Here is a 27,361-nt window from a genome sequence, read left to right on the forward strand (position 1 = left end):
CACTGGGCACTCAATTTATAGGTGTTATTATTCAATTCAATGATTATCGTTTTAGCCTTTCACAATTACAATAGTTTACTTGCTAATCATCTACTCTTTTAATGTACTCAAGCCAGGGGCTGCTGGAGTTACGAAGACAAAGATGAATGTTTACTTTACTTTATTAGATTTGTACCGCGCACCCCTGACCCGGAGGCTTAAGGGTGCCAACAAAACCAAGAAATATAACGAGACAGACACAGAAGGAACAGAGCAGACATATACCAAAAGAGTTTCTATAGCAGAGCGAGGACCTATTGCAGGATTAGTGTGGGAAACCTATCTGAACAAAAACGTCTTAAATTTCTTTCTGAGCAAAGCTGTTGAAATGTCTTCTCTGAGGTCCGAGGGGATTGGGGGCTGCTGCAAAGAATGCCCCTTTTTTTACTTGTTACAATCTACAAGCTGGAATTCTTAACTGAATAGTATTATTCAATCTGAGGTTATGTGTATTAGATTTTAGTTCCAGCACTTCACTTAAGATACAGTGGCTCCAGGCCGTTCAGACACTTATGAGTAATGCGAAGGAGGCGAAAAGTAATTCTGGCTTCCATAGGTAGCCATTGCAAACTCCTTATGGCTTCGGAGACGTGGTCTCTTCTGTCCATGATGATTCTGATGACATTATTCTGCACAACTTGAAGCCTGCCCATATCAGATTTGGGCAGGCCAATGTCATGATGCCTACCTAGAGCAAGCCCAGCAACCCCTGTTAGGGGCTATCTGGGTACAGTCCTGGCGCCTATGGCGCCAGGCTCATATGGGACATCAGTCCTGGCGCCATAGGCGCCAGGCTCATATGTTAAAACTTACCTGATGCAGACCATGCTGCAAGGGATCCAAGCATCCAAGCCCATGTGAGGCTTGAAGGGACTATTTTATCTTGGGGACTATTTTGTTACTCGGGTGTGGCTGTGGAGGCATACTTACCTGGGACTACTTGGAAGGCTATTTAAACCACGCCCGAAGAGCAGCACATGCTTTGCGTTATTCTGCATCCAGCAGCGTAACGCTCACCGTGTCTGCAGTCAGCATCCAGCATCCTGCCACGCCCGCCTCGAGTCCAGAGCGCCTAGAAAGAAGGGAAAGAAGAAGAAAGGTTAGAACAAGAACTTTACTGGATTTTTTACCTGTTTTCGGATTCAGCGCATCTTCGAACCAGAAACAGACTTCATTTTAAACGCGTCGCATCGCCAGCAGCAGCGCCGCGCCATACTCACCGTTCCTCGCAGCATCTCTACGATCCGGTGCTGTCTCCATCACCTGACTGCCGCATTCCAGCGCCTAAGGGGGACAAGAAAACAACAAGGTGAGCCAAGGGAACAAACAAGGACAATCTCTTGCCACCATATGCTTACCTGATTTTACCGCAGGAGGTATTATCCATTAGCACGCCAAATCTTCCTACGCTGCACCTGCAAGAAAAGAGAAAGCAGTGAGTTAAACCTTGGAATCATTTACCGGACAGTGTTACAAAACACAGACTCTTACCTGAACGCTTTCAGCTGCCACAAGACGATCATCTTTTGGGTCTAAGCTGCAAAAGAAACAAGGAATTGGACAAGAGTGATTAATCAGACATTTTGAACTCATTAGAACTATATACTTACGGCCTTTCGCCCAGAGGTTTGGAGCTAAGATTTGTCCAGAACTCTTCCATATTTCCTCAAGCCAGTGAAGTAACTGGCCATCAACGCGCCCCTGCATTCTTCGCAGGATGGAGAGCTCATCATACAAAACTATAAGGTGAGCTTTGTGAAAGGGAATGTCAGAAGTGATAAGTGAGGACGCAGTGAGGTGTTAATACTCAAATCCACGGGTGGCTAATTCCTTTTCCCCGTCTTTAGGAGACTACTTCTATGGGTCAAGCAGACGAAGCTAGGTGGGCCAGTCCAGTCAGTCATCTCTGCACTACGCATCACGTTGGTGGAGACCGTGGCTGTCCAGTTCCGCTCGACACCCCTGTGGGAGCCAGGGGAGCGTAACAGCCAACTAGTAAACTACTACAATAGTCAAGCTTAGAACCCATTATAGTTCTGGCTAGTATCACTCGGTTTCCTCTTGAATTAAAAGGTTGGGCATGGGGGGGCGTGGCCTGGAGCACGACGATGCAGCTGCTCCTGTGATGGCCTCCGTACGAGACCCGTGGCGATTAAGAAAAAATTAACCTTAAAGGGTCGGTCTGCGGCGAGCCTCGGCTCATGGGCAAGGCGAACCTCTGAGGCATTGGCTGCTGCCTGGGGAAGCGATATTGCCATCCCAGAAGTCCTGATTCGGCCCGGTGCCCCCTGCCTCCTGATGGGGCTTCCAAGATGGCGGACGGGGAGAGATCATCCCGTTGTTCCCAGAACGGGACGAAGTAAGCCTAGGATCAGATGCCCGGAGGCTGGACCCAATCTGGGGTGGGCTGCCGGCTCCCGCTCCGCAGTGAATAGGTGGCCCCCTCCTCCCCGAGGCGAGTCAACCGGAGGCCCCGGAATGGAGTGGCTGCCTCCCCTCCCCCCATATCCGTGGTCCTGCTGACCACACAGATCCACGAGGCTGCAGTTTCTCCCTGCCAGGGAGTCGAGGGAGAGCCACGGAAAAACCAGCGATCGCGACCCCCGCAGCGGGGATCAAGCTAACGCCCACCCGGGTTGACAACAGGAGCGGGGCCGCCGATGTTCGGCAGTCACTCGACCCCCTGAGCTACCCTGCCTGAGGGCCTGGAGCATTGGGGAACGACAGGGCCCCCGGTGAAGCTGAGGCGAGACAGACGCTCCTTACAACGACGGATGGCCCGACCGACGCGCTGAGGCTATGTGGCTGGAGCCCCCAGTCTCGCCTTCACTGGTGGCCAGGTGGCCTCCCCTAGGATTCCGCAGGGGCTGCTGCCTGCCCCACTCTGCCCCATCACCCCACGCTAGGGTCCCGGCACGGATGAACCCTTTCACCGGCCCCTCCTCCATCAGACAGTCCAGCTCCTTTCAGGGGCGCCCCGCCCCACTCTCCTTCAGCCGGCCTCCCACAAGCCGGGTTCACTGCCATCCCTGGAGATCCTACGTAGGAGCAGCTGGCTTCTCCCCAGCTCCTGAGGCCTGCCCGGCGGCGGGGTCCGGGATCCCGCGGGCCCTGATGAGGTAGGAGTGTCCCAAAGGCTTGAATGGGTTCTAGCTGGCCGCTGCTGCCCAGAAGACCTGGCGGTGCCCTCCGTCTAAGCAGCTGTCCCCTGGTGTCCCTCTTGAGCCCCCCCCTCCCGTCTCTTGGACTTCCTGGGGCACCCTGCCCACTCCTGCTGCCCATATTGAGTCCTGAGTCCCGGCTCCGAGGCCCCCCCAGCCTGATATACCCATCCTCCTACAGTATCCCACATTGACTGCACCCCTACTACGGCCCCTTTCTACCCCACGGAGGCACTCTGGCGGTCTGCCTGTTCACCTGAGTCTCCCCCTCCCCACAAGTCGCATTTATCCCCCCTGGGATCCCGACCTCTGGCCTCCTCAGTCCAGAAAGTTCCATCTCGAGATCCCTAAGCATTGCAGTCACTGCAACCCGGAGCTCCTAATCTCGGCACAATGTCGAAGCCAACGAAATCAGCCAAATCTTCGGACATCTCCACTATGCTCTTGGCAGCGGACAGGACGAAGAAGCTGGACCCTCCACCTAAATGAACCCCACAAAAACCCCCCAAGGAGCAAGGAAAATTAGCTACTAAGGAAGACATCCAGGCATTCATGCAGGACATCAAGGCGGAGTTCCGATCATGTATGTCAGAGCTTAACACGTGGATGGACCAGACTGATCAAAGACTGACCGAAGCGGAACAGAGGCTGGGCGAAGTGGAGGACCTGACCCAGAGCCATGACGCCACGATACTAGACATGAGACGTGAGATCCTGGCGCTGCAGAACAAGAATGAAGTGCTGGAGTTTAAGCAAGAAGACCTAGAAAACAGGGCTCGACGAAAAATAACCTGCGCATCCGAGGGGTCCCATCGAACATCCCAGACAAAGAGCTGCCAGAATACATTGGCAATTTCTTCCAAGCTCTTCTTCCAAACATGGATAAAACCCAACTTATCTTGGACCGTACTCACAGGATACGAACAAGACGGGGGGTGGATTCGGACGGCCCCCCAGACGTAATTACCAGGGTCCATTTCTACGCTACTAAAGAGGCCATCTCGGCCATTAGCCGCACCAAAGATGAACTTTCGTTCATGAGCTCCCCAATGCAGATTTTCCAGGACCTCTCGTTAACAACTCTACAGAAAAGAAGAACCCTTAGACCCCTAACTCTATTCCTACAGAGCCAGCAGATTCGCTACAGATGGCTTTTCCTTTCCACTCTCCAATTAACGTTTCAGGGAGCCCAGCGCAGAATCAGCCACCTAAAGGACGCTGAGTCCATCCTGCACCCACGCTCGCCGGAGGCCTCGACCGCTCAGACCCCTCAGCACTCGCCGGGGGAGGCGGAGCGGTTACCCCAGGGACAGCAGCAGCAACCTTGGTCGAAGACACAGAGACGCCGAAAGATAAAATGATACTGCCCAGACCGGAGATCATACGCTGACCGATCCTAAGATGAAAACGGGATCCAGTAACGCTGCGGGTCCCGAGCGGCCTATACCCCACTCCAAGGAGTATGTCACCAACTCACCCTCGGAGACCAACCCAATGTAGTGGTTGGATCCCAGCCCTGTTGGCTGGGAGAACAGTTATGGCCCAGTTGACCCACTCATGTAAAAGTTTACCCTCCCGTTGGAGGATACAGGAAACCCAGCCGCAGGAAAGCCACGCTGAACTTGAGTCACAAAATGAAGACTGAGTACCCCCATGCCCCCCGCGAGGAGCAGAGTCCCATCCCAGAGGACACCCAGGGGTCTCCCCCTCCACACCAGAAACTAAAGTTCTTGACACTGAATGTTAGGGGCCTCAACGCCCCACAGAAGCAGAAAGCGATCCTGAGACGCATCCAGAATGATAAGGCTTCCATTGTCTTCCTCCAGGAGACACATCTGACTCCAGCCGACTTCACGAGGCTCCGAGATCGGTAATTTCCACTACCGGTCCTGGCGTCGAGCGGAACGAAGAGGGGTGCCACAGCATCTTGATCGCCAAAGGTCTTAAGCCGCAAATCCTGGACTCCATGTTGGGCCCGGAGGGCCGCTTTGTGGCGGTGAAATGCCGAATGCTCGACCAATTATACACATTGATCTCAGTATATGCCCCGAATGAAGAGCAGGAGGCATTCTACTCAGCCCTGGAAAGCGCCCTCCTACCGTTTGCTGAGGGCCATACCATCATCGGGGGAGATTTCAACGGAGTCCCTGATCCCGTAGCAGACAGATCATATCCTCCAGCCCACATAGACTTTGGCTTGGCGACTGCCTTACTTAAATTGTTCCGAACCTTAGACGTGGTAGATACCTGGAGAGTCCTCCATCCAGAGGAGCGAGACTACTCGTGCTATTCTTATGTACATAGAACGTACTCTCGCATCGACCTCCTGTTGGCATCCCCGCAGATCCTGGCATACACAGATGAGGTCCTCATAGGACCTAGAATCCTCTCAGACCACGCGCCCATAACGTTAACGCTAAGAGCTCATGATCCTGACCTGTCCCCACGACGCAGATGGTATCTCTATGACCCAATCCTAGACGATATGGCCACCAGAGACGTGATGGCTAAAACAATAAAGCAGTTCTTCGAAGAAAATAAAAATGAAGATACCTCCCCAGCGAATACATGGGACGCAATGAAGGCCGTGGTTAGAGGGGTGCTCATCTCCCGAGGAGCGGCCTATCACAAACAAAAACAACAGACCCGCCGCATTCTAGAGGACAATGTCCTGGAGGCGGAGGCAGCGTGTAAGGCCAGAAACTGGTCCCCGAGAACCTACCGAGCCTTGCAGACGGCTCAAAGGAAATTAGAGGCCCATTATGCGGAGGACACAGCCCAGCTTCTAACCAAAACAAAACAAAGTTACTATGCCAGGGGAAACAAGGGGAATACATTTCTAGTGGAAAAATTGGCAAGAGTCAAGAGGAGGAATACCATTATAGGCCTCCGAGACCCCCAGGGTGCAGTCCAGTTCGCCGATCGGGATAAATTGAGAATTGCAGAGGCCCACCTGACCGAGACAATGACGGCTACGCCGAGACCCAGCGGAGAACAGCAGTCCTACCTGCAGGAAGCCGCCTTACCCAAGCTCTCAACCCCAAGAAGAGAAGAGCTGGAGGCCCCGATTACCAGCGAAGAGATCGACGAGGCCGTTAAAAGCTTAAAACCAAGAGCCCCGGGACCAGATGGTTTCTCGCCACGATTCTTCAAACTCTTTCGACCCCAGCTGCTAGCTCCAATGACGACTCTCTTCAACTCCTTCGCCACCTCAGGATCAATAACCCCGTCGATTAAAGAGTCGATCACAGTACTAGCGCTGAAACCAGGAAAAGACCCCAGAGATATTGCGGCATATCGACCAATCTCCTTATTAAAACTAGATACGAACATTTATTCAAAGGTCTTGGCAAACCGCTTAGCGAAGATTCTCCCGGATATTATAGATCCAGACCAGACAGGATTTATTCTAAACAGAGCCACCACGGACAACACTCGTGGGGTCCTCAACCTGGTCGAGATAGCTAGGCAAGACTCCCAGAAACTTGCCCTGCTGGCCTTGGACACGACCAAAGCCTTCGACAAAGTGGATTGGTTGTTCCTCCGTCTTACCCTGGAATCGTTCCGCTTTGGGCCCGCCTTCTTAAAGCTAGTCTTAGCAAACTATCAAACCCCGACTACTCTCCTCTGAGTGAATGGCCTACTGACCAGCCCGATCTCCCTAACATGCGGCACCAGACAGGGGTGTCCCCTCTCTCCCCTACTCTTTGCTATGGTTATGGAACCCCTGGCCCAACGGATTTGCCTCAGCACCAGTATCAAAGGCCTTCAAGTAGGCCCCACCCAAGTCCATCCCTTACCTCGGGGTTCGGATCCCCGCTTGTCCTGAAGACACCTACCGGATAAACTTCCCGACTCTGGTTAAAACCTTAGAAAAAGACCTGGACTCCTGGCGTACGCAGGAAATATCGCTAATAGGTCGCATTACGGCCTGTAAAATGAACTTACTGCCACGATTTCTGTACGCCTGCTCGGCCTTTCCCATCATAGTCCCTCGCCCCCTCCTGCAGCGACTTCAGAGGAAGATATTTAGATTCATATGGATGGGGAAGAAAGCCCACATTCCGCGGAAGACCATGCTGTGTGCCCCGAACCAGGGAGGCCTTGGGGTCCCTGACCTCCAAAGATATCAGATGGCTGCGCACATAGCTCATAACCAGGCCTGGACCATAGCGTCAGGGCGCCCCAAATGGATGGACATAGAACAATCCCGATTATCTCTCCCCCTGCGCTTTCTCTTGCACCTCCCGACTTCACTGCGGCGGACGTGGCCAGCCATCTTATCTTCGACCAAGCAGACGTTAAAGGCATGGGATTGAGCACGCAAATCCAGAGGCATCCCGAGAGACCTGGGCCCCTCAGCTCCAGTCTTCCACAACCTGGCCTTCTCACCCTGGACTTCCCAATCGAACTTTAGAAACTGGATCGCCGGAGGCCTTAGCTCCCTGAGTCAACTATTCGAATGAACCAAGCCGCTGACATTCGCCCAATGCAAACGAGTTTTTAATCTCTCGGAGTCTGACAGGTTCTCATATTTCCAAATCAGACACTGGTGCTCACATCCCCAGACTTGTTTGGCAGCCACCCGGGACCTGGATGCCCTGGAACTAACTACGGCAGACCCTCCAGCCCGAGGACGTATCTCAACGCTGCATCGACTGTTCCAGGTGAACCTATTGTCAGCTAGAGCAACATATATGTCGCAGTGGGAAAGAGACCTAGGACATCCGATCCAGGATCAAGCCTGGACCGACATCTGGTCACGCACACACTCATCCTCTTTCTGCATTACCAATCGAGAATGTGCGCATAAACTTCTCTTGAGATGGTATTTCCCACCGCTTCGACTACATCACTTCAATCAGTAGCTGGACCCACAGTGCTGGCGCCGCTGCGGCTCGCCGGGCTCTAACCTACACATGTGGCGGACGTGCCCGATGGTGACTTTTGGGCCCAGTGTATCGCTACCATCGCAGACATTACCCAGATCACTCTACCACTAGAACCGGAACCACTCCTACTGGGGACCCCGATTCCAGGCATCTACCCAAGATCGGACGCGCTCGCGGCCCTCATCAGACAATTGCTGCTGGCCGCAAAAATCACAATAGCCCGGACGTGGAAATCCCGGGAGGGCCCCCTGACGGTGCTGTGGTGTCGTAGAAAAGTGCTAGGTACATTTTATTGATAAGTACACTGCATTTCAAAAAACATAAAAGATTGGCAACATTATTCGCACAATCAAAGTGAGTGAGGTGACATGAACACATTCACCCACACGACATGAACACATTCACCCACACGGGTAAAAAACGGCACACTTTCCATTCATTTCACAGACTTTGTCAGGCCAATGAAAACAGTTGCGAGTGCCACTTACGAGTTATTTAAAGCTCTATTAGTCACTCCCTTCTTAGCTCAAACATGTGACAACCATGGAGAGCATTCTCATCAACATCTCTCACCATCGTGGAATAGTGTGTATATTCTCATATGATATCAAATTTACCATTTCTTATTAACTCTCGTAGCAAAACATTAAATTGACACCATCAAATCTACTATAGCATAATGTGACTGAACATAAAAGCATTGAATCCCATTCATATTAGGAAACGTAAATCGCCAATGCGATCCAATTAATGAATTATCTGCCGGGTGCGAGAGGTAAAATGCAGTCTCAAGCCCAGCATTCCTCACATGGATGGTGTTTGCAAAGTCAAGAACAGCTGAACAAATTCCCTTCTTAAATATCACTTTAACATGTGCAAGAAGAGATTATTTTACGGCGCAATTGCCTACAATATATAAAACAGTAAAAAAATGGAAAAACAGTAAAGTGCCCATGCATTTTTCTATAACTCCTCACCCATTTGCTTACCAAAGTACTGAAATCATCTCTTCATGTATCATGCACATTGAATTGCAAATTCAAAACGTGTTGATCGGCAATGCGCTGCAATCAAGGACCCATAATGTATGGGTCATTGATCCAAACAAACATGATTGCAGAAATACTTGATTTAAAACTGCAATTAGAAAAAAGTAAAGTGCAATTTGATTTGTAAACAAGGGTCAGCATTTCATGTGATACAGTCTAAGATCACAGATAGTAAAGTGCATTTTTGCTTTTCGAAATTAGGCATCAATGCATGTTAGGCAGAACTATATGCAGTACCCTTTGGGAACACCACACACAATTAAGACTACAAGTGACAGTACAATTTCACCTTTGGTGCAAGCCTGTACTACACAGTTAAAGTGGTAGCAGAGCAGCCAGACTTATCTCAAGAGTAAGTGAGCAGTATCAAATAGTTAAACAAAGGACAGCAATTACCATGATTCAGACAAACACTGACTCAAGGTTTTCAAGTAAAAGAATATACATTTATTTCACTCTTCAGTTGTATAACATTACACTATTATAAGCAGTCTAAAAATCACTCTCTTAATACACCACACCACTTCCCTTAAATTCCAGACAAGTAAAGCTCACAAAATGAAGTGGGAGCAAAATGGCACTCCAGCAATTTAAAAGGGAGGGAAAGCCAAAAGTTAACAGAAATGAATCCACACCAACAGGTAAGTACTCAGGGCAAGCGAACAAGAGAGACTACAATGATAAAATCAGATAGAAAAGGCTTAGGGCCAAAGTCAATGGTTAAAAAGTCTTTTGCTCAAGATAATACAGTTATAGGGTAGTTTGTGGTAAAGTTCGTGGCACGGTTTCCGGACGAGGTTGGTTAGTAGAAAAGTTAGTTCGAAGAGAAGAGAAGAGAAGGACAAGCCCTCGGATTGGAGAAAGATTTCAAACACTTTCACCGCGGCTCAACGAAAAACGCACAACCGGATTTGCACAGTACCTTAAAACGGAGAGGGGGGCTGTAGCTGAGGTAGACGTTCCTGGTAGTTCCTGCAGGCTCACGGTTTCTGAAGCGACTGTCGGACTGATCAGAAGTGGTAAGACTGGCGGGACCTGCACTACCCAGGGAAGAAACCAGCAGCAGCACCAAACAATGAATAAAAGGTGCGCTCCTTGAAACCCAAGCAGAGTCCGACCTTCCTGGCTATCCGGCCCACTGTAGCTCTGTACAGCGAATTCGACCAGAGGAGGGGTCCTGGCTTGCAGTTTGGGTGAACTGGTTGGTCCCACCAGCTCAAGGGAAGAAGTTTCCTGGAGGATCTTCTCTGTCGTCGGATTCTGGAGATTCGGACCTGCAGCAGGGCTTCCCCAGGTGGTTCAGTCGTTGTAGGGGTCCTCTTCTTCCAGTTCCTCGTTGGTTCTTTCATTCCAGTGGCGACTCTGCTCTTCCAGTCACAGAGACCTGCTTTTTATGCAGTTTTCCCCCATTGATACAGCCTGGTTGTCAATCACACAGCAGGGTACTGGTCCTAAAACCCCTCCCTCACATCCTGCCTATCCAGACTCTCAGGCGACCTAAAGGAGGGCTTCTGTGTGGAAGCCCGCGAAAAGGTGATGAACAAAGGGAGCAAACCTGGTTTGGCACACAGAGTAAAACACGAGAAAGACTATAACAAAAATAAATGGGGGATAAACCCAGCCGGAGCCAAAATAAAATGTATTTGGTCAAGCGGGTTAATGTTTGAGGCTAATATAATAGCCTAAAACATACCACGTTTATATAAGATAATCGCGGTAGAAAAGTTAGGGTAGATACCACTGCCGCAAGCCAAGTCTTAATGTAAAGGGAGTGAAACAATGCCCCAAGAGGCACAGACAAAAAGGGGTAAGAATGAACCCTTTCCAATACTCCATGGAAGATGGGGTGTAGTGGGTCTGTGGTAAAAGTGACTAAATAAAGTTAATGGCAACTTTACCTTTTCTGGGAGACAGTAGTCAGCCCCAGAAAATGGAGTTGGTGGGAAGTCTAAAACACAACCCTGTGTCACTGCACTGAAGGTACTGTGTAACACACATGAAAAATATGGTGCCCTGGAGTAGGTGAGGCTCCAGTGCCCAAGATCACACAAAAGTAGAAATACACATAGCAAAACACATGTAAGAGTGGGCAAAAAGGCTCCCACTCTTACCAGGTGAAAAAAAATCCTTCAAAGCTGTTGAGGGACTGAGTAGGTAAGGGAAATCAACCATTTATGAGAATTCCCCCTAACAATGCACCATCAAATTCGTTATTATACCATTGAGCTACAGTTTACCAATTGTTCATATGTGCCGAATGCATAATTATTCGCAGTGACCTAAATATAGTGTCAAACTGCAAAAAAGTGCAAATGCTCACCTTCTCATCTTGATAGAAATGACATTGACCTCAAAAGAGAACATTATATTTTTTCTAAATTGGATGTCAGTACACTTTCAAGGATGAGGACATTTTTGTATACCTTCTGTAAGTGTGTCCCTAATTACACTCGCACCAGAATAAATACACCCCTCTAGGGAAATGAGGCCACACGTCTATCTTGTAAGGATAATGAGTTTAATCTTACAAAAATGAGGATTGTAGCAAATTATTCTGCTGCCTGAATGGTCTTCTCCTGTCCCTGTCCCTCTTCCGTTCCTTCCTACCAATGTGGTGCCAGGCTGGAGTTTATATAGGCCTTTCTTGCTCTAGTGACGTCACTGGATAACAGGCCATGACTTCATCCCAATCCGTCGTCCTTCCATAATAGGGATGCTCCAAAACCTTCTTTGCTTCTTTGTCAGCAGTTTTGTCAGAGCAATTTGTTCTACATTTTGCTAGCTTATGCAAGAATACACTGTAGCTCATGCTTTCCTTCATTTTGCTACCTATGAACATGTTATGTATAAAAATCTATGTTTTAGAGTAATTGAAGTGTAATGGCATTCAAACTAACCACATTTTTTTTATTCGGTGTAGATACATACACAAATCGTTCATTATGGTTGCACAGAGTGCATGTATGTTTCCACGTATATGAAATCTGGAAGATTTTATTTATAGGTATATTTTTGCTTTCTAGCACTTGCAGTTAGTACATTAGAAATTTGTGTGGATCTTCCTGTGTGTTTATGGTGAATCTTACCATTCCCGCACAGTAGTTCAATTCTTGCCTTATTCCTGAGACACTGTAAGTGTTGTCAGGATTGTTTGTTGCATTTCTATGAAGTAGGAGCATTTGCAAACACAATTGGTCTCCGCTGTTCAAGTAAATGTTTTGCACAATTGGTAGCAATTGGAAAAGAACATTGATTGCTACATTTACACCAATGGAGTTGGAACATTTGAATGGACCAGAGAGTTCTCGGTCTGTGTAATTTGCTTGACCTGCACTTGTTTTTTAGAAGACATATTTCTCTTTGTGCTGTTGGATGTGAGCTTGCGTTTGCACTACATAGTTTTGGGGTTGTGCTACTTGATGGGAGTAGCAGCTACTTTCACTTTCTTTGGTGGTACTGTTGGGAGTTCTGTTAGTTCTGTTTGCATTACTTTTCTTTTAACATGTGTTCCTTTTTGAGGAACAGGGTATATATTGAGTTGGGGTGTGCAGAGTGCGCATAGTCTGTTGTACTTCACGATGCAATGAGCGTCAGCCTTGACTTTGTTTGTATCAAAATTGACTAGAAATAGTCCTTTGAGTGTACGTAGATGTGACAGTGCTACGTAACTCGTACCTTCTTTAAAGACTGTGCTGCCAATGTCAATCAATGCCTAATCTACGGTTAGACCGTGCGATTTGAGAATAGTGACTGCATATGCAAGAGACAGAGAGAACTGTTCTCTGCGCTCATACATGTCTTTGAAAAGAAGGAATCTTGCTGTTGAGCGTTCTATCCTTTTAACTTCTGAAAGTTTATCAAAGTGGATGTTGACAAACAGAATGTTTTTGTCACGTGGATACGTCTGGAAGCCAACAACTATAGCAAGTGCTCCATTAACTAAACCTTGCTCCACGTGAAGGTTACACTTTAGCATTACTCTACATTTTAAACATAATGTTAACATTTTCTCCAAACCAGCTGTGTTTTATAAGCTATTCACTAGTGCTGTTGCTTTTTGACTCATAGGTAGTGTAATGCCGTGCACTTCCAGTTTGTCTGTGGAATTAATATGCACTATTGGTTGCATTTCTTTTTTTAACATTGTTTCATTGAATTACGTACAGCTTGCTAGGGTTGGCATTAAGGACTTACATTTCACATTTTGTGTGCTAATTGTTCTATGACATCAGGCGCAGATGTGCCATGCCCATACAGCTCATGGATGAGTCTACTATTTAAGATAGATTGTGCCTCCTTAGAAAGAAGACCAATATGAATGCCTTTCAAAATGTTAGGATAGGTGAGGTCTGCAGACTGACGCATGTTTTGAGTTAGTTCTTTGTATTGGAAATGTTGCCAGAGATTTACATTTCTTATGCTGCCAAGTGTGTTATGGCCCAGTTTGTGTCCTAAGGCTTTAAAAATAGGTTCACCTTTTACTGGTGTTAATTGTAGGAGATCTCCGAAAACAATAACATGTTTTCCTCCTAAGAGTTTTTCGTTTTAAGGACCTCTTGCAATCTGAGGCGAATCAAAGCCATCATTAGGTTGGCGACCATGCTCACCTCATCTATTAGGAGCATTTTCATTTGCTTCAGAATTCCGCATAGCTCCTTAGCAGCTTCTGTTGAAAGTTTGTACTCTAATTTGTTTTAGTGTTCTACTGGAAGGAGCAGCAGTCGGTGTAACGTAACACCTCCTATGTTGTAGGCAGCTAAACCTGTAGGGGCTGTTACAACAGCTAAAAGCTTATTAGTTGTTAATTTTTGGAGGAATTTGCTGCTGATTTTTATTAAGAATGTTTTGCCTGAACCAGCTTCACCACTTACATAGAGGAGTGCAGGTTTATAATTCTGACATCTACAAGTTTTACTTTCATGCTGCAAACCATGTTCAATTTCTTAAGTTACTTCTAGGAAAATGCTACGCTGCTGATCATTGAGTTGGGATTTCAGCAGAGCAATGTTTTCCTCTCATTCCTCATATTGACACATGGCGTTTTCTACTTCAGTCATGGGTAATTCTGCTTCATTTCCTATGAGTGGCTCTCTGAGAGGTTCTTGGTTCCATGTAACAGAAGGTTGACTGCCCTCAGGAGTGTCTTCATTTAGTTGTGCTTGAACTTCTTCCTTTTGTTGGCGTTCATTGTCCAACATGTTTTTGTACTGCTTGAAATTGATATTTGTTGTACTGCTTTCATTTGCATTGGAAACATCTTCAAAGGAGTAATGGTTGCCTAATAAATCTTCTTCTTTTCTCCATGGTTTAGAAATTTGGAGTAGGAACATATAGTAAAGTTCTCTACGTTGAGGGGTTTTAAATGATAGCTTTATATGATTAATTAGGCTGGGTTTCGTAAGTTTAGCGAGGTTGCCTTCACAAGTTTTTACTATGTATTTGTTATGTTATTCTTGTACGAGAAATGTTGGGCTATGTGGTATATGCACATGTTTTCCAAAGCACTACTTCCGTTTGGGTAGTATGTTTCTAATAAATGTTTTTAAAAATGTCCAGGCTGTTGGGATCATTTTTGGCTATTGTTTCTATGTCTTGGAACAATTTCAGCACTATTTTTCTAGATGCAGCAGGACCAGTGCTTATCTACACTATGTTTTCAGATTTCCATATAAGGCTGTGCTTGGTAAACGGTCTGCACCTTCGTAGCATCCACATTCTCTATGAGAGAACATTTTTATGCCAAAGCTGTACAATTTTTGTGATAGTGTTTTGTCAGATATGATGTCATCCCTCTGTTTTCTCAGCTTTGGTTGGGTATTCTGTGACATATCGTTCCACAGCAGTGGAATTGTCTGGAATGTACTGTATATCTATGTTTGCATTCCACAAGAGGGCAGTGATTGCATTGTAATCATTGATGTACTTTGAAGCTCGCTTCTTTTAATGCAGTATGTGTTTTTAGGTGGTTTGCCTTTTACCCTATGCCTAACAGAAGACATGAAATTGTTTACTTGTCCTTTTGCTGAAACTGGTCTAGGGAAACCAAAGCAGCATTTGGTATAGTATTTGTATATCTGTGTCGACAATATTTGCCACATTTATGTCTTTGGAAGCGTAAAATGTTTGTATGTGGCTCACTACGTGTGCTTTCTGAAGCGATGTCGCAGGTTACATATTTGTGAATGAACTTCAAAACAGTGGTATCAATGTTCTGACCAAATCTAGGAGCATCTTTTATCCACAAAAGCATGTGGATGTTGTGGTGCTCCTCTGAATTGATATTCCTTTCTCCTAAAGAAGTGTTGTGCTTCTCCGAGGGGAGGAATTGTTTTATTACAGATGAACTGCAGCGTGGCAATAAAGCGGTGGTGAAAGTATCTTGATACTTGATACATTTACAGGGTCAAGAGAGCAGAGTTCTCCTGGTGTTTGTATGTCTATCCCTTTTTTGTTTTTGTTTGCTATGCATAGGAAGTCGTGCAAGTCTTCCCATGCATGTGGGTGGGCCAAGGTTCCGTAGCATACATCGTACATCTGCGTGACGTCGACACCAGTATTCTTTTGTACCACGCATGTTTGCCAAGAGATTTGTGATACTTGACTGCAAAACTTCATCTTTGTCTTGTATCTTTTGAAGTAGTTACGTAGCAGACATGTTAAAAAAAATGGAACCTGTTTTTAATGTGTGTGCAACTCTGTAACATAGAGTTGCTAGTTGACTTTCATAAGGAGGTGGAATATGTATTCAATGTTTTGTCTGAATCTGGGTTCTTCATAATACATTTGTAAAGAGCGGTATTCTGATGCCGTTATTTGTGTGCATCTTTCATCATACCTTCCCCCTTTTCCAGTAGGAAAGAGCAGAGTAAACGCTTCTGCTGCTACAGTTTTTTTCAATGTGCGTTTGGAGATCCTTTGGCTTTCCGAATCTGATATGTTTCTAGTGCATCGTGTATGGTGTCTTTGGAGTGCAGTGGGTGAATTGTCTACTGGTATAAAATATTGGATGCCGTAACGGCATCTACAAGTTCAAATTGGCCAGTTGATGAGGAATCCTGAAGTATTTCTGTGGGTTCCCTTAAATTTTCTTAAATGTTTATTTCTTTGTAATACTCATTGTTCTCTTTAAGATATTGTAGGGCTTCTATAACTTTGTTTAAGTCTCCTAGTTGTTGCCAATTTCTTTTGTCTTTTGTAGGTCCATTTACTTGGATAATCAAAGATTAATCTGTTGGCCTTTGCACTCCCAGAGTGTCTACATTTTCTTTAAGATCTAATGGTAAATAAACTACTTTGCCAGGAATGCCTTTTAGTAATTCAGAAGGAGGCAACTTGGCTGTTTTAGGTTGAAGGTGTAATATAGCTTGAAATGGATGTGCTGTTTGGATTTATAATGCTCTCATACAAATTAAGCTATTGGAGCAGTTTGGGAAGTGGGAATATTTCCAAGTTATTAGTGATAGCCTGTGAAGGCATTTGGTTATTTTCAAGCTTTGTAGTGCAGTATGTGCAAAGTATTATGGGGTTAGTCATTTCGTATTTGTGTTCTGCTATAAGATAGAGAGCTAATTGGAACCATTGGGATTCCTCATTGTCTTCTATTTTGTACGTTACATCTCCAGTTTTGGTGCTCTTTCTATAAATAGTTCTGCGACAACACACACATGCTTGGTTTGATACTTCAGCAGATGTGCTTTTAAACTTTGCTATTTCTTTTTTGTACATGTGGATTAGAAGTTTGGCATCTGTAAGGTTGTCGCTACTCTTCTCTAAAGTTACTGGATTTTCTATCTGCTCTTCACTTCCAAAATATTTTCTTTGGATGTGCCATGTAAGAGAATGTGATTAAAATGTTCCAGTTCTAAAGCAGGACATTTTGGATAGTTCAGTCTTTGGACAAAATTCCGTAAAGTGGAATGGTGTGACGCAAACATTTTGATGTGGCGGTAGGTGCTTTTGCAAGCAGTTCTGGAAATGCAGGCTAATGAATGTCCTTGCAGTCCTTGATATTTACACACTGGACAGGAGTCCATTGTTTGCAACGTTTTCATTCTCATTTTCTCTTTGGCTTTCACATACTGATTGAGGAATTGCCGTAAAGATTTAAAGGATTGTTTTCGTACGTTACACATTGAGGTGCTGGGCCATTTGTAGATGGGACGGCTTGGCTCAGTGGAAGGGACAGTTGATTGTAAGTTTGTTGGGGACATTCTTTCAATGAGGGTTTCTTCTGCCATAATAGTGTTGTCTACCATTTCATTCCCTTGGCCACTGCTATGTATGGCAATTGAGTTTGTCTGCTCTTGTTTGTATGCCTCTTCATTGAAATATGGCTCTGTGATGGTTGTGTGAATCCACTCACCTGCACAGAAGTTTGCCAAGTTATCTATGTCGATATTGTGCATGTTGTGAAGTACTTTTTGTAGATTACGGATTAATTTTCTTAGTGGTTTCATTCTGTTTAAAATTAATATAAACAATTTTCTTTTGAGGAGCATTGCATTGTCAATGAGAGCTTCCAGGATTAGTTTTCTATGGTTAGTTTTAAGGGTTGATTGTGATTTCTCTGCTGTTTTTATGAGATTCTGAAGTACTCTACGGTGGAAAATTGTTTGTAAAGTACATTTTTTGGAATGCTTAACTGTGGCTATGCTAACATTGGTGGATGCAGTGCTAGCACTACTGGTAGTTTTATTCTTCTTAATACATTTATTTTTATTTTTACAATTTGGAAGCAGGGCTATAATTCTTTTCCTAGTAGTTGGTTCCGTTTTGTTCAGTGACTGTATTAGCTGTATTGTTTGAACATTTGCTCCAAACTCTGCTATAGGTGGATGACTACTTTGCATGCTTTTAGTTTTATCTGCTCTATTTTTGTGTTGTTTTCTACTGTCTGAGTAAAAAGGAAAATGTGGGTTTGAAAGTTGTGCAATGTATTTGTGTGCACTGTGCATGAGCGTCTGAATATCTGGCTAGGCATACATGGAGGGCTCTGTGTTAAGACAGATTTCTGAACTCTGTCCTAGAGGCGCAGAGGTTCAGAAGGCCAGCCTAGTTTCTTGGAACAGGGTAACCTCTGGACAAGCCAGACCAATCAAGGTAGCGATTGCGGCTGTCAAGACTAGGTCTCAAGAGGGGTGAGGGTGACTGAAAGCCCGCAAGGAGCACACAAAGCAAGGACACTTACAAATTACTCCAAGCAGGTGTTATATTAAAAATATATACACATTTATTACAAGGCCTTTGTAACATTGACCGTAGTGAGAAATCACAATAAAACTCAAGTAAACCAACACATACCAAACCAATACAATATTTATACAAATACAAACGAGTGTAACGAGTTAGACGCACGAAATGTGTAGACCACCGAGATGGGGAGGAAAACAGGCAGTGCGAATAATAATTAGACCCAGTCCGCCTTCAGAGGCACCTAACTAAAAGGAAGTCCAAGCCCTACGAAGAGTGGAGCCTTGTGCTCAAAAGTACCTGCACACGCTGGTGCCAATGGCCAAAAAGGGGAGTCTCTTCGATGGAATCAGGCAGTTTAGTTTGGTAAACAAATGAAGATGAACAGAGCTCCGCGACTCAAGCACAGCCTCCACTGTGGGCAGAAGCAGAGCGCGAGTACGGAAAGGCGTGCTGTTAGACACAGCGGGGAAAAGCTATGGGCTTCTGCAGTAGGGCGACCAGTTCCTAGCTATGCTACTCACCGGTCCCCGATGCAAGCAGACCCAGGCTTCTCCGCGTCAGTTTCAGTGCTGGCAGGTTCAGATAGGTGCAGGGGACGTCTCATCGTCGTGTAGATTCCGCAGCAGCAGAAGTTGAGTTGGGGACGTCCCAAACGCAGTGAACCCGCACCGTTTGTTACCATAGCAGGGCAACGGAGCAGCCGTGTGTATTTCAGCCAAATGTACACTACTCACTTCAGACCTGGGAATGCCAAGTGTACAAATCGTGCGAGAGTGACAAGGACTCGTAATACAACACAACCTGACGGCGGTTACAGAGCAAGGCTCCTGGATAGGCTGGTCAGTCTGCTGGATGGCCCAGAGACACTTCCGAAGGCTTACGTGCAGGAGATGGTGAAGATGCTGAGAATAGTTGTTCCCACTATTCCAAGGGGTCGAAGTACCAGTACAGGCCTTCTCGTTCGATCAGAGGTAGAAAGGGTTTCACCAAGCGACAGCAGTGCAGAGGAGCAGTCCTTCGGCGGGTCACCAGCGATTCCTCGGTTCAGCCTCGTGGTTGCAGGATACTTGGCTCCTGTATTCCTTTGTTCTTGAGAACTCAGGAGATCGACATGGTAGTGGCGCTTCCAGCCCCCTCTTATCCACGGTTCCCTTCGCGCCAAAACGGAGGGGACCCAATGCGAGATCCGCTCATAAAACACTCACACCATCTGTGGACCTTATCATGGACCACGGGGGTCCCAGGCATTCACACCACCCTAGATTCTCTGGCGCCCAGGATGTGTATTGGGACCAGACATCCCAGCCCCCATCCTGGAGGCACACACAAGGCCTGTAGAAGCCTGCGAAAGCATCTGTGTTTCGCGGGAAAGTTCATGCCCAAATAAGGAAGGCCCTGGGCCGGCTCGACCTGGGGGAGGTGAAGGGGGCAAGACGGTCAGCGGACAGGACAAAGAGCCTCGTGGTCTGGCCATTTTGGGAGCTAGGCCACCATTTTGGGCTAAGCGCGAGAAACGCGCTTAAAACGCCAAAAGGAGCTTTAAAACACAAGAAACGATCGCTGCCGTCCGTGATTCACTGGCACCGTTCATTTACAATCCAAAGAGAATATCTAGGGCCTGTAGAAGACTAGAGACCCAAACGAGCAGTAACTTAGCTTACAGTGCCCTCTTGTGCCATGTTGCGCGAAAGCTGCAACATGATAAAGAAACTACGGAAAACAGCGTTTCCCGGTACTGACTGTCTTAAGGGCATGTCAGTTTCCCCGTAAGAATGGAGCGAAAGCCCAGAGGAGTGCGGCAGAAGGCTGCACTTCTCTGGCAAAGTCTAGATCATGGTGAAAACAACAGCAAAAAGTTTAGGGTTTACCCACAATTAAGAAATCTTTCCTAACACTCTGATTGTGGACTGGGCTGTTAGTTCTGGTTGGGAAGGTTGTACTAGTAGCTGTGTGTGTTGATGTGAGAATGGTTTGCTTCAGTGTGTATGACAGTGTACTGTCCATGAATAAGTAAGGACATTACAATGTTTTCACGATACTAGTAGGTGTTACGATACTGGTGTTCAGATGAGAATACTAAAAGTGTACCTGTTGAGGTGAAATGAGTAAGAGTGAAGAAAAAGCTGTTGTAGGCTACTATACAACAACACTGCACTGTATGAGTAACAGGAAAAATACTACTACACTACTGCACTTACTTTGTTGGATGTGAAGAGTTGTTTTCTTCTGGGTTTTATCTTCTAGTAGAGGCGTTTCTGTCTTTTAGGAGGCTGTTCTTCACTGAAATTGCAAAAGAAGGAAATTAGTGGGTATGTGTTTTGATGGCAAAATAATTCTTCTAGGCGAACACATTATTTTACACTGTCGGAGGATTTGTTGGAAAGAAGAGTTAGTAACATTGCCGTGATTACGAATATGGTTGTAACACTGCTGTTGGTGCAGACGGGTTGCCACTAGATTCCTAATACTTGTTAGGCAGCAAGCTTCCCAGTGTCACTAGGATATTACAGGATGTTGCCCTGTAAAGTGAGGTGTTGGAAAATGTTAGTCTCTGTGTGTGCAATTGTACAACATTGTACAGGAATGGGGACTTGGGCACATCAGCATCGTTGGTATTGGGGCTGGTGGTCCTGTGATAAGTATGCCCTACGGGCTGCAGTTTTCCAAATGTGAGAATTGTTGTTGCACTATTTGTATTGGAAATGGAGTAGTGCAAGTCCTAGTAGGTTGAGAAAAAGGCAGAAGCCCAAAAAGATGCACAGATTAGAAAGAAGAATGTTAGTGTGTGCAATTTTATTAACTTTCCCACACATAGAGGCTTGCTACATGAGTGCTTGCAGTATGCTGGAGACATCCTTTCCTGTTGCTTTCATTTATTTATTAAAATTTGCAGATAGCACTGTTGCAAATGAATGCATGCATTTATTTGGTTTCTTTCAAATGGTGCTGAAATGAGTAGTTGTAAACTCAGTGCATTTTGTTAATTTTCAATCTATGTACTTGGCATGCTTTGGTAACATACATGAACTTTTCCTTTTCTGTGTGCATTATGGGCGTTTTACTGCAGGTGTGCTAGTGGGAGAAGTGGTTTTAAAAGTGACAAAATGAAAGAAGAAAATACGAGTTTGCACATTACAATGGGTGATATGAGCAAGCATGCATGTCGTGGTAATGTATTGCAGTTTCACATAGGATCTGGCACTTGGACATGCCTTAGAAATGTTTCCAATGTGTTTTTTAAAAATAAATTACAAAAAAAGACAGTGTGCTGCTAAAATTGAAATATGTGCTTTGAAACTGTTATGCAAGTGGGCATTAAAAGAAAACGTTCAACGCACACAGCATTGTAAGTAACTGCCACTTGTCAGGAGATGGGACAAATGAGAGTACGATTATTGAGTAGGTTATGCAGGGTAAGTGGCAGGAACCCTGTTCAAATGTATTTGTAAAAGAGTTGCAAATGTACTCTAGAAAATATATGCATACCTGTAGTTTGTGTTGGTGGACGCAGATGTGAATGAATCTGGAAGTAGAAATCTTGGATAGTTTTACACTAGTTTTTGATGGAGATGCTCTGGAATAACAGGAGACCTGTACTCTAGTGTTGAACAGTATAACTGAAGTGTTGAACTGAGATGACAGAGTTAGATGTAGAGTATTTGGATGTGATTGGTGGATGGCTGTGTGACTGCTTAACAGTAGCCAATGAGGGAGTGCTGCAAAGAGTAAAGTAGAAAGGGAAGAAGGGCTGCCCCTGTATTATGGGGTCTGCGAACAGTGTGGCCGTCAGTGGACAGGGCGTGCCACATCCGGGGCTTCTCTGCATGCCTGGAATGGAAATGGGACTGTGCGGATAGCCAATCAGGTGTTCAAGTTGTGCTTTATAGGAAGAGAGGGTAATACTTGTTTCTATTTCTATGTGCAGTGAAGATGACAGTCAGTGTGTTGATGGTGGGAGATTCCTTTGTAAGTGATTTTCAGAGGTATGCAGAGGGAATAGGCATTTCTGCCAATCTTGGATTTCAGGCACTGAAGGCATTGTGGTGCAGTGTGCTTGGCCCCAATTTGCAAGGAGTGCTTGCACTTTGCAGAGAAATGGCCACTTTCAGTACTCCTGATGTTGTAGTGGTGCATTGTGGAGCGCTGTATTTGGGTCATATCCGTGCTACAAATTTGCTCAGTACACTGAAGGACTTGATAAACGCCCTGATGTTGTTTTTTCCCAGTGCAAAGGTGGTTTTCTCACACATACCACATAGAGCAGTAAGGAACAACCCCAATGTCCTCTGTCCTCAGCAAGATGCCGGAAGGTGTCTTGTAAACAGAGGCATGTCTACATTTTTGTGTAGTACTGGGATGTTCTCTTTCCACAATGAGAATATTAATTCTCTTAGTATGAACTTTTTCAATTCTGATGGCATTTCTTCGTCCACCATTGGAAATGCCATTTTCTTTTACAATCTAAGGGATGCTTTGAAGATGTTCATGTAAGACTGTAAGGAAGAAAAGAAGAGGGCAATAAAAAAATACATAAAAAAACCTGTTAGTTTAAAAGCACCTTAGAAAAAACCAAAAAGCTCTTTTCAGAGCCACCACTAAAGAGCAAATCTCCTAGCCTGGGTTACATTTATGTCCCCTCCCCCTTGAATTCGATGAACAACTAATAGCCAGCATTGGTAATTCCTCTAAGGATACCTCATCATTTGTTATTCTCAGAGATTTTAACCTATGGGATAACAATGCCTTGGACGTAGTGGTGAAGGATTTTAAAGCATCACTTGAATCTATTAATTTTCAACAGGTAGTAAAAATTCCTACCCCACAGCGCCGGCAATATACTTGACAATATACTTGACTGGATACTGGTTAAAAACCAGGAAACAGTCACATCTATCCTAGAATGTGCTTGGTCTAACCATTATATGGTTAATTTTATATGTCACACAGCTGTCATAAAGACACTGCACCCCTTAGTAGCAAACATCTGGGATCTTGGCGCAACAAGAAGGCAGTAACTAGCGAGGCCTTTAAGGAAAAGATCTTACCTCCCTTCTGCCCTCGCTACAACAACATATGTCCCTAGACACCTTTACCCAGTCATTCAGAAAGGCTACTAATCTAATCTTTGATGCACTGGCCCCACTTAAATCAGAAAAAAGAACAAATCTACTAACTTGTATAAATAGTTCTCTAGTGATATCTTAGAAGCCAGAAGAGCTAAGCGCAAAGCTGAGCACCTCTGGTGGAGAAAAGACCAATCTGTATCTTCAATAGCATCCTATAAACAAGCTGCAAAAGCTTATAGGATTACTATTTTTCAGGCAAAAGCAGAACATTTTAATAAGAGAATCCAACAAGTCAAATCTCAATCCAAAGAAATGTTTTCAATACTCAAGGAACTGAAAAATCCTCAGGCTACCCACCTAGCTCAAGAGAGTGACGCTTGGTGTCAAGCAATACATGATGGCTTATCTGAAAAAACTAGCAAACATCAACAGGCTACTGAAGCCCTGAAAAACTGATTTCTTGACCCATACTCCCAACACTCCCCATACTACATCTATTTTAACGAGTGACCGGATTGCCAACCAGTTTACGTTTTAGAGCTATTGGAGGTTATCCACAAGTTAGGGCCATCTTCCTGTCAGGGGGACATTTTCTTTGCCAAATTATTTAAGGATTTTGCAGATACTCTGGCACCCTGGGTAGTACAATTGGTGAACCAATCTTTTGAAGAAGCATGTGTCCAAGTGGACCTTAAGGAAGCATGGATCACTCCTCTTATTAAAAAAGAGAACCTGGACCCTTCAATACCTGGTAACGTTAGGGCTATAACAAATGTGCCTTTTCTGCTCAAAATTGACAGGATTGCCTACTTACAGTACCAAATGTTCATACGGAGACCGCTCTCTTGGATCTCCAGGCTAATATTGCTGGTATTGTAGAACAAGGAAATACTGCTTTACTTATGCTGCTTGATCTCTCCTTGGCGTTTGATCTTATTGATCATGATCTTCTGGGCGAGAGATTGAGAACTGGTAGATGATCTCCACTCGCGACAAAGTGGTTTAAAACCTTTCTGGGTCCAAGGATGGCTGCACTGGCAAAGGGAAACATCCGCTCCCTTAAAGCCTTGCTGACCTTTTGCGTCCCACAGGGATCTTGTCTGTCCCTGCTGCTTTTCAATATATTTTCAAAACTATTGTGTGACATGCTTCAAAAAGCATGTGTCCGGTTTACTAACTATGCTGACGACACCCAATTGGTATTTGAACTGTTAAGTATCTATGAAAAGGACGCACAAACAGTTAATGAAGTGTTTAGTGCTATCCAAAAATGGATGGCAACTAACTCTCTCTTGCGCTCAATGAGGCGAAGACCGAACCTTTGATACTTGGCACTGCTCAGAAAATTGAAAAATTAAACTAACAATACAAAAAAATTAAGATCAATAATAGTTACATAGAGGTATTCGGATCATGTTAAAACGCTGGGCATTTTCATGGTTTCGCACCTCTCTTACAATAGACCTGTGTCTTGCCTAAAATCAACATGTGCGTTCCACTCTAATCTAATATGGCAAATTCGACCATACCTAACTGAGCAAAACTTAGCTCTGATTGCGGGAGCCATAATTAATTCAAAATTAGACTATTGTAATAGTCTCCTGATGGGTACATCTAAAAGTAATGTCACAAAAATGCAAACCATTCAAAATGGAGCGGTTAGGGCAGTTTTTGGTCTGAGTCGACAGGAAAAAATCTCAGCAGCCAGAAGAAAACTTCATTGGCTGCCAGTCCAACAGAGGATAAAATTTAAATGTTCCATCATAGTTTTCAAATGCATAGCCGGTACCTTGCTAAAAAACGAACAAAGACACCCCTTCAAAGAAACCTTCGATCTAATGACAAACATGATTTACAACAACCACGAAAAATCCTGGAAAGAGTAGGTGGTACGAATTTTGCATATTGGGCACCAGTGATTTGGAACTCTACACCCTCCCCAATTAAAAACAGTGTGTCCCTTGCCGTCTTTAAGAAACAATTGAAGACACACTTGTTTGATGAGGGAGATAACTAAATCCTCCCTTTGTGCTGTATTCTCTGCTGTAGGTCTAATGTATTTGTTTTTTGTTGTTTGTCCATGTGAGCGCTCTGAGGCCTACGGGCGATATTGTGCAATATAAAAACCACAATAGATAGAATAGATAGATGACCGCATACACTGCGGTAGTCAGTGGATCGCACGTGCCACATCTGGAGCTTTTCAGGATGGCAGGCATGGAAAATGGACTGTGGAGGTTAAGGGATTGGCCAATAAGGTTTCCTGGGTGTGGTGTGCAAGGAGAGACTGTGGCAGAAGGTCTCTTTGCTCAGAGGAGTGCAGATGGCAATTGCTATGTCTTTCAGGAGGCAGTGTTTGTGGATTTTGAAGTACTCGTGGATAGATTGGTTGCAGGTGTATGAAGAGCACTGTGGAGTGGCGGCACATCTTGGATTGGATCATGTTGATGTGCAGTGGTACGGAGTATGCGGTATGAAGTGGGTGGATTTGCTTCCCCTTTGTGGCGCTTTGGTGACGCGCCATCATCCAGCCATTATTATTGTTCATTGTAGAGGGAACAGTTTAGGCCATGGTGCTGAGGCAGAGGCAGCAGCAGGAGCAGCGATGGATGCCATTATCCAAGCAATCAGGGAACCAGCAACACAGCAATCTGCACATAAGCAAAATGGCAACCTGCAGCAGTGCTCAGTAGTCCTGGTCAGCCAGAAACAGAAGGAGGAGCAGCAGTGGGGTGTGGCCTTTTATAGGGGTGCAGGGGGCGCTCCGCAGACAATTGTGAACTCCGTGGACACTTCGAACTCCAAGCTGGGCTCAAAAAGTTGCAAAACATCTCTAGATCGACCAGGACATAGTATAGGACCTCTGCAAGGGTGAAGAGCTTAAAACACTTTGGTTTGGTCAAAAAAGCACTTTTTTGGTATCCGGGGGTACGAACGGTGTCCGCGAATATGGACCGATGCTCAGCGTGGGTGCGCACACATGGTGAACTTGCGAACGTTTGCTGATCGGACGGCTGTCCGTTGGACACTTGTTGCACGGGATGCGATGTGTGCATGCTCCCAGGTGTCCGTAGGACAGGGGTAGGGCCCCTGAACTAATTAAAAGTGTGACACGTCCAGCAGACAATACCGGACAGGCACTGTGTTTCGGAAGGCACCGGGGATCAGATGCGCATGCGCTCAGGTGTCCGTAGGACAGGGCGGGACTCCCTAACTAATTAGAAGTACACCACAACTTTACAGACACCTGCGGACAGGCACAGTGTTTGGAGGGCGCAGGAGATCGGATGTGCATGCGCCCAGGTGTCCGCAGGACAGGACCGGGGCCCCCAAACTATATAAAGGTGAGTCACGATTTTGCAAACATGTCCGGACAGGCACGCTGTTTGGGGGGTACCTCCATTTTGATTACGGACAGGCCGGACAGTCACGCTGTCCGCGGACTCCAAACGGGGCTTTTTAAAAAAAATTAAAAGAAACACACACAGCAACAGTAAACACATAGAAATGTATTAACACACACAAATATACTCAATTAGGAAAGGGAAGGGGTAGCAGAAAGGGAAACGTATACAGGGGAATTGGGGTTTTGCACAGGCTCGTCATCAGGGGAGGAAGGGATTGAGGTCTCATCATAACGTCTTTGAGTACAGGGAATTTGTGGGATTGGTTGGCTGGGATGGGGGTAGGGGAAGGGGCACAGGTACAAGTGGGGCAATGGTAATATTGTCCATCATTTCAGTCTCGGGAGGATAGCTCAGAGGCAACATGCTCGACTTGGAAGCAAGACGACACGGAGCACCACAGGTTCGTTCCCCGGGTCCGTGCTTAGAAACCTCTGGGTAATAACCTATCATATCATATGCCTTTCAACAAATACATTCAACTCTGCAAAATTGGTGTTCAGCTGATCAATTTTTGCACACAGGTTTATCAGTTTATTTCCCACATTTGCAGTTTGG

At 45.5% G+C, this 27,361-nt stretch overlaps 1 protein-coding gene across 1 annotated transcript in view; it reads left to right on the forward strand.

Moving 5' to 3' along the window:
• The window catches only part of DICER1 (dicer 1, ribonuclease III), a 2,611,056-nt gene that overhangs the window by 2,322,807 nt on the left and 260,888 nt on the right, over window positions 1-27,361 (forward strand). The gene's annotated exons all lie outside the window — the stretch shown is intronic.

This window comes from Ambystoma mexicanum, chromosome 14 (assembly GCF_040938575.1).
Source record: "Ambystoma mexicanum isolate Mex_15411 chromosome 14, UKY_AmexF1_1, whole genome shotgun sequence".
NCBI lineage: Eukaryota > Metazoa > Chordata > Amphibia > Caudata > Ambystomatidae > Ambystoma > Ambystoma mexicanum.